Source organism: Scleropages formosus, chromosome 23, assembly GCF_900964775.1.
Source record: "Scleropages formosus chromosome 23, fSclFor1.1, whole genome shotgun sequence".
Classification (NCBI taxonomy): domain Eukaryota; kingdom Metazoa; phylum Chordata; class Actinopteri; order Osteoglossiformes; family Osteoglossidae; genus Scleropages; species Scleropages formosus.
In genome coordinates this window covers 20,011,164-20,018,898 of record NC_041828.1, presented here as the reverse complement: position 1 = coordinate 20,018,898, position 7,735 = coordinate 20,011,164, and the positions used below count along the sequence as shown (strand labels likewise).

At 45.4% G+C, this 7,735-nt stretch overlaps 1 protein-coding gene across 1 annotated transcript in view; it reads left to right on the top strand.

Moving 5' to 3' along the window:
• The first annotated feature begins 4,866 nt into the window (after positions 1-4,866).
• Positions 4,867-7,735, top strand: part of LOC108942467 (semaphorin-4A-like) — a 29,055-nt gene continuing 26,186 nt past the window's right edge. The window contains exon 1 of the mRNA XM_029248031.1: positions 4,867-5,149. The gene's annotated coding sequence lies outside the window, so the exon portion shown is untranslated. The remainder of the gene's footprint in view (positions 5,150-7,735) is intronic.

Sequence of the window (7,735 nt, the reverse complement as noted above, 5' to 3'; positions counted from 1 at the left end):
AGCCTGCAGCCTCTTCACCTAGAGGCAGTAACACCAACAGCGTGTACAATACTGTGTACTTCAGAATTTTGCAAAATGTTGTCCAAAGAAACACCTTTCTTGCTTGAAGACTTCACAGAGTGTATTTGGTCTGAAGATCTTCCTCCCACCTTGACACAGGCTTTAACCACAAAAAACCCACCAATGATTTGCACTTACTTGATAACTGGACTGCACTTTAATTCTACTACTGAAAAAGCCCAATAAAGATTACATTTGGGATTACAAAGAGATTTAACCTCCAGAGACAGAACTCTGCTGACTAAAGCTGGGGGACCTCCGGATTTACCTATGCAGGTAAGTTCAATTCATTTTCATAACTCACTATGCAAATTAATAAATAACATGCCATATAAATTCTTACGGAACAGCAAAACACACCATGTCAAAAATTCTGTGATTTCAAATATTGTTGGATTGGGTGCTCTCAACTTCCATAATTTCTCCTCCCGGAAAAATACCATCCATCCATCGTCAATAACGGCTTGCTCCAGGTGGGGTTGTGGCAAGCCAGAGCCTTCCCCGGCAATGCAAGGCACAGGGCCAAGGGGGGGGCACACCCAGGATGGGATGCCAGTTCGTCACAGGGCAACCCAAGCAGGGCTTGAACCTCAGACCCACCATGCAGCAGGCACCGGGCAAATCTGCCATGCCAGCCCCCCCCCAAAAATACCATTAATTGAACCACAATATCTATCTTACATTTAGGAAAGCAATCTCACACGTGCTTATTTAACTGAAATTTTTCTCCAAAGTGACTTACAATGTGGAAGGGGGTGCGGTGGTGCAGTGGGTTGGACCGCAGTCCTACTCTCCGGTGGGTCTGGGGTTCGAGTCCCGTTTGGGGTGCCTTGCGACGGACTGGCGTCCTGTCCTGGGTGTGTCCCCTTTCCCCTCCGGCCTTACGCCCTGTGTTGCCGGGTAGGCTCCGGTTTCCCGTGACCCCGTGAGGGACAAGCGGTTCTGGAAAAAAAAAAAAAAAAAAAAATGACTTACAATGTTAAGTTACCTACACTTATTTACCCATTTATACAGCTGGGTAATTTTACTGGAGTGATTTAGGGTATGTACCTTGCTCAAGGGTACTACAGCTGGATGTGGGATTAGATGGCAGCCGTTGGATCCAAGGACAGCTTACCATGATGCTATCAGCTGCCCTATCCATCTAATTCACCATTTATTTGGCCTTCAGGTGGCACAATGAGTAGTGCTGCTGTGTCACAGTGCCTGGGTAGTGCAGGAGAATATGGGTTTGATCCCTGCTTAGTCTGTGTGGAGTTTGCATGTTCTCCCTGTGTCTGTGTGGGTTTCCTCCCACAGTCTAAAGATATGCTGTTTTGGTTCACCCATAGAGTGTGTTCCACTGATGTATGGATAAGTGATTGCTTCTCAGCCCTTTGGCTAAGATCAAAGTGTAGTACTGGAGATTTTAGCGGGGGGCAGAGTGGAGCCTAATACAGGACTGTGTGGCATGACTGCAGTTTTCCTGGGGCGAAGCTCTGCTTCCTCGTAGGAGTTTATTTTATTTTTGGGGAGCCCATGGAGCCTGTGGGTATGTGTGGGTTTTATTAGTTAGTCCATCTCTCCCACCAACGTTGACAGCTACGAGAGTTGGAACCGTCCTGAAGAAAGGATGACTCTCATGGTGAGAAGGACGGTTCCAATGATGCAGACCACCTTGAAGAAGACTCTTCACTTTCAGTGGAAGAACCGGGAGGATGATGGCAAATTTCCCGAGTGAGTTGTTTTCGTTCGGGCGGTTGTCTTAGGACTCCTGGCCCTCACTGTTGAGGATGTGGTCTGCATCCAACGCAATGGATTGTTGTCGTTCCATGATCTCACACTGCTAACTGAGGGGGAGTACTGGAAGACTTCAAGGATGTGTAGGGAGAGCGTGGTGGTGTGGTGGGTTGGATTGGGTCCTGCTCTCTGGTGGGTCTGGGGTCCAAGCCCTGCTTGGGGTGCCTTGTGGTGGACTGGTGTCCTGGCCTGGATGTGACCCTCCCCCTCTAGCCTTACACCTTGGGACAGCTGGTAGCATAGTGGTTAGAACAATTGCCTTTGGACCCAAAGGTTGCAGGTTTGAGCCTTATCCTGAATTGCTCTATTAAAATTACCCTGCTGTATAAAGGGGTAAATAATTGTAACCTTAACATTGTAAGTCACTTTGGAAAAAGCAATCAGGTAAATGTTCCAGGGTTAGGCTTAAGCTCCCTGTAGAGGACAAGTGGTTCAGACAGTGTATGTGTAGAGAGTGTGCTGATCATGTCACCTCACACCCATACTCTGTGGAGGAGGGACCAGAGGATTGTGATGATCCATGTCTGCAGCAGCTGTGGAAAACCTTCTGAAGGAGGTTGATGTCATTGGAGGACACAAGGACATGTGGGATAGAATGAGCAAAGACAGTTTCAGGTATGTCTTCACCCTGACCCTGGGGGGATGGAGGGTTTTGTCCACCCTCCTGCATATTTTAACATTTGCGGCAGCACGGACTACCTGTTTTATCAAGGGCAGCATCCCTTCTGTTGTCTATGGTGGGGCAGGGGCCACACAAAGAAGGACTGCAAGGACATGAGGTGCTGGCGGTGTTTGGAGAGCGGCCACCTGGCCAGGGACTGCATAGGTCTCTGCTGCTGTTCCCAATGCGGAGGAGAGGGACATCTCTTCTGCAATTTCCCCCAGTGTAGGCCGCCCTGCGCTGGTGAGGTGCTGGGCAGTGCGGCATTGGGTGCAGGATGACCCAGAGGCAGTACCAATGTTGACGGGTGCTGGGAGTCAGACGGCAGCAGTGGTGGAGACTAAGGTAAGAGATTGTTTTGCAGCGGCCAGTGTTGGTGGCTCCCAATCTGCTGGCTCTACTGTAGTGCTTCTGGCTGAAGAGGATTTTTGTTCTCCTGGTCAGAAGAAGGGGGTGCGGTGGTGCAGCGGGTTTGGCTGGGTCCTACTCTCTGGTGGGTCTGGGGTTTGAGTCCTGCTTGGGGTGCCTTACGACAGACTGGCGTTCCATCTGGGGCGTGTCCCTTCCCCTCTAGCCTTGTGCCCTGTATTGCCGGGTTAAGCTTTGGCTCACCGTAACCCTGCTTGGGACAAGCAGTTTCAGACAATGTGTGTGGTCAGGAGGACACGACTTTGAACTTTTCACGGGTGACTAGGAGGAAAAAAAGACAAAGGAAGGAGGCTGGGCATGTCACCAGTACTACACTGAGGGTACATGTTTTCATGGGCACCCCACAAAAAGGCCAAGAAGATGACCCCCATCCCTTTGGAACCAGATCATTCAGGTGTTTTCGCTAGTGATTTGTCCCAGGTGGTGGGGGGAGGGGGGACTATTGCTTGAAACAATTATTTAATATGTGATTTTAGTTGGATTTTATTGAAGTTTTAGTATTGTTGATGTTTAATATTTTTTTAGAGTGTTGTTTATTGATAATGTTTTATTTAATTTAGTTTTTCTTTATTTATAGTGTGATTTTTAACATATATTTGTGGCAGATACTGAAAGTCACGAGTACTTCATTGGAGTCCGATGATGTCTTGGAGTACTGATACTGTGCAATTGTGCTTTTGAAGATATCAGTTGTGGAATTTTTAGTAGTCGGACGATGATTGTGATGAATTGAAGCTAAGTTGTCATGACTGGTATTTATGTTTTAAGTGGTGTTTAATGTTTGTTTTGTATTGAACTTTGCATGATCCTGTTTTTTTGAGTATATTGAGTTGTGTTGGTATTGTGGCTGTTTTATTTGCAAATGTTAAATGGTGTATTTGTATAGTCTTTCTAATTTTTAAATGGAGTTTATAAAGGAAAGAAAAAACTGGCAGTGTAAGTTACCTTGCTGAATAACGTGTGTGGGCCGATAACACAACAAAGAGTTCATTGAAAGTCTCTCTGAAGAAATGCATCTGCTAAATGAATAAATGTATGTAATGTAATTTTATCCCAAACTTCACCTTGTCAAAACCAGTGTAGTAAACTGTTTTTGCTATTATGTAATAAAATATCTTCCAAAGTGTCCAATTTCAGGAGAGCTTCTGATCTTCAAGCATAAATTTTGTCCTTACAGTTTTTTTTGCTTAGAAGAGCTGACATTTTATACATGAATAAATCCCTGAAAACTGGTTTAACAACAATATTCTGTTAGTTACTCAGCTATTTAAATTGACAGGAATTATTTGAAGTTTCTCCCCAAACTCCACTTTCTGGTCACTCCTAGAATGTGCTATTGTCATGGACGCCGTTCCTCGGGGGGTTATTCTGCATTTAAAAGAGGCAGTGAAACTTTAACCTCCTCAAGACGCTTGTGAAACTTTGGTGGGGAGCATTTACTTTTGTCTCGCCCCACATCTAAAACACAAGAATGAGAGCTTTTTCAGACAGACATTGTCACAGTTCTTCGCGCGTCGCAGCACGTAAGCAGATTTGAACTGTTATAATTCAAACGGTTACGAAAGACTGGAAATGTTGAGCTCTGAGACAGCTAAGAACGCAGAAAACATTCCCCTAATACTACCTATGACATCCATGATTAGGAAGGTTATTAAAGAACCGTAAAAAGATTGACATTTGCTTGAGGAGTTTTTTTTTTTTTTACGTCATTTTAGTTGACTCGGCGCACAAATCTAGGCGTCAGTTCGGGTGAAGCCGCATCCCTTCAGCCTGTATCCGAGTTATTAAGTCAGCAAAAAAAACCTCTTCGTTTATTTTTTCCCTAAAAATCAATACAGTACAGATCATATCCACCACTGCGTGGCGCTGCGGTGTTTCTTAAGGTAAACTCCGTTCTAACACCGGGAGTTCATTGTGCGCCGAGTCTGGCGTGTGTAGGCGGGACCGGGGCGGTTCGGGTTCGTCTCCCAAAGCATTGCGCGCGCCGACACGCAGGCTGGAGGAAGAATGTGCGCGTGACGGTTGTTTCCGTTCCGCTGTCCTACACACTCGGCCCTGCTGTTCGCGACTGCGCGTGGCTCGTGGCGGCTGCAGCGCGGCAAACGCGGTCTCGCGGCGACAGCGAACGGCTAGTGACGCTCCCGATGCGAGAGGCGCGGAGCGAGCTGAGGAAGCGCGCGCGGCTGGTGTGCGATGCTGCGCGTTGCTTCCCGTGAAGAGGTGAGAAAACAGATAGTCATAGTGGTAAAAAGTAGAAATACATAAAATAACAGCGCTGGGGGATCGCCCGGGACACAAGGAAAGTGCGAGTTCATGGAAAACTCTGGATACGCGCCTCAGGAGCGGCGGTGTGGCTCCGCTGCAGACGCGGAGCTCGAACCTGGTGGCCCCGACTGTGTGAGGAAAGACTGCCCGAAACACGTGGCCTCCCTCGTTCGGGGGCTTTAAATGCTCTCCCGTGGAATGTGTTTGTGGAGTGTGGCATTCTGTTTTGTTTGGAATTCGTACTTAGGCAGTTTAACACAGCGCACTGATCGGCGACTGTAGTCTTTGTGGAGGATGGACGGAGTGGGGAAAGCCTAGGGTACAGTTTTTGACTGAAATTAAACTAAGGCTGCTTATTTTTATTTTTTAAAGAAATTAATTATTTAAATTATGATTATACACATGGCAGCGCCAAATGCATTTTGATACCTTTTTTATTTCCAATTCGGGAACGTTCAGTACTGCCATTGCATAACAAAAGAGAATGGTGTCTCTGTAGATGTCATTATCATTATCATGCTTTCTTCTTGAAGATTTGGGTGTGTGTGTGTGTGTGTGTGTGTGTGTGTGTGTGTGTGTGTGTGTTTACCGTGTGATGAGCACTGTTGTGGAAAGTGAGAGGAGGAGGTGTTGACAGTGTACTCATCAGCTCCAGGCCCTCATGGAAAGGGCGGTGAGGACTGGAAGGTGAGGCCGTGTCTCCCAGGACCCGAATAACTAGGCTGTCGTCACACCTTATCCTCTTCTGTTACTGCGAGGTGTTTGTGCCCAGGCAGTAGATTGGATTGTGCCTGAAAAAGCTGCCAAACGTAGAGGACCACACTCTGTTACACGCATGCTGTTAATAAAGCTTGGCAGGTGTGGAACAGCCAGATTTGCTGTAGCCATGGCAACAGTACAGAGGCCTGTCGTTGGCATCAAATGTTTTGCTGGTGTGATCGCAGGAACCCCTTTGTCAAGGCTATGGGCAGATATGATGAAAATAATATATTACTCATGTCTTGTGTCGTCAGACTCTTCAGTGCTTAATGAGTCGTGTTATAGACCTCTGAACAGGTTTGTTCAAGTTGTCTTGACTATACGGCATATTTTTTGATCGTCTCCCCCTGTCTAGGTCTGCCTTCATTATTTCTCTGTTACTCTTGTGTCCTTTTCTGTCACTAACTGTTGTATGTTCTGTCCTCACATGTATGTTTTTGCAGTAGTTGTATGTATGTATGCATGCTGCTGTAGCCTTGTACAGTTTCCCTCTGGGACCAATGAAGTACCTATCTAGTCTATTATAACCATTTAAACACTTGATTGTGAAGGCTCCACTTGTTGACAATGATGCTTAAGTGGTTTACAGTATGTGTGGACTGTTAGTTTACTCTACAAATTGTCTGTCTCTTCTTTGATTTTATGTATGTCATATTTACTGTTTTGGAATGTGTGTAGAAAATGTTAAATATATAGTGGTATCCAGCAGAGAACCCTATTTGGGAGAGCATTTTCTGTTGTACCTTTAGGGGTAATTTACATATATTGCTTCACATTATGGTACAACTTTTACTTTATGGGTAAAATCATCTGCAATAATAATTGTGAAGGGACAGTTGGAAGTGTAGTGGTTAGAGCCTTTGGGTGGGTGCCTTTGGATCCAAAGGTTGCAGGTTTGACCTCCACCTTCGGCTGTAGAACCCTTGAGCAAGGTACTTACCCGAAAAAAAAAAAATGCTCCCGTAAAATTAGCCAGCAGTATAAGTGGGCAAATAATTGTATCCTTCACATTGTAAGTTGCTTTGGAGAAAAGTATCAGCTAAATGAATAAATTTAAACATGTAACTGTGATAAATGTCAAAGTGATTGCTTTCATCACCTCAAACCCTTGAGTAGGTATTGATAGTTGGATTATGTAGTACAAAAGTGCAAACGTCTTCTAGCATGGCTTGCTCCTGGCGGTGCGGTGGCACAGCAAGTAGTGCTGCTGTCTCACTGTGCCTGAGTGGTGCAAGAGGACGTGGGTTCAATCCCTGCTCAGTCTGTGTGGCGTTTGCATGTTCTCCCTGTGTCTGTGTGAGTTTCCTCTGGGTGCTCTGGTTTCCTCCCACAGTTCAAAGGCATGCTATTCAGGTTCACCCATAGTGACAAAGTGTGTTCCACTGATTTATGGATGAGTGACCCAGTGTAAGTAGTATATCTAGCATTGTAAGTCACCTTGGTGAATAAGGTGTGTGGGTTGAGAGTTCATTGGAAGTCGCTGGAGAAAAGCGTCTGCTAAATTAATAAATGTAAATTCATTTTCAAGGTGTCTGCATAACAAAACCACCTTTCCTTTTATTTCTTTTTGAGAAACATTGACCCCTTCCCAGGCTGACTGAAACTGACTCAAAAGTAGCTGAATCACAAAAACAATGAAGAACATTGTTTTAAGCTCTATAAAGAGTGTGATTCTTGGAAACCATGCAAATACTGATTATATTGATGTATTAATTTTTAAAAAATGCATGGCAACCTTTGGTTAGCTTAGAGCCACTTGCTTTTGCAGACCTTTTCACTCTC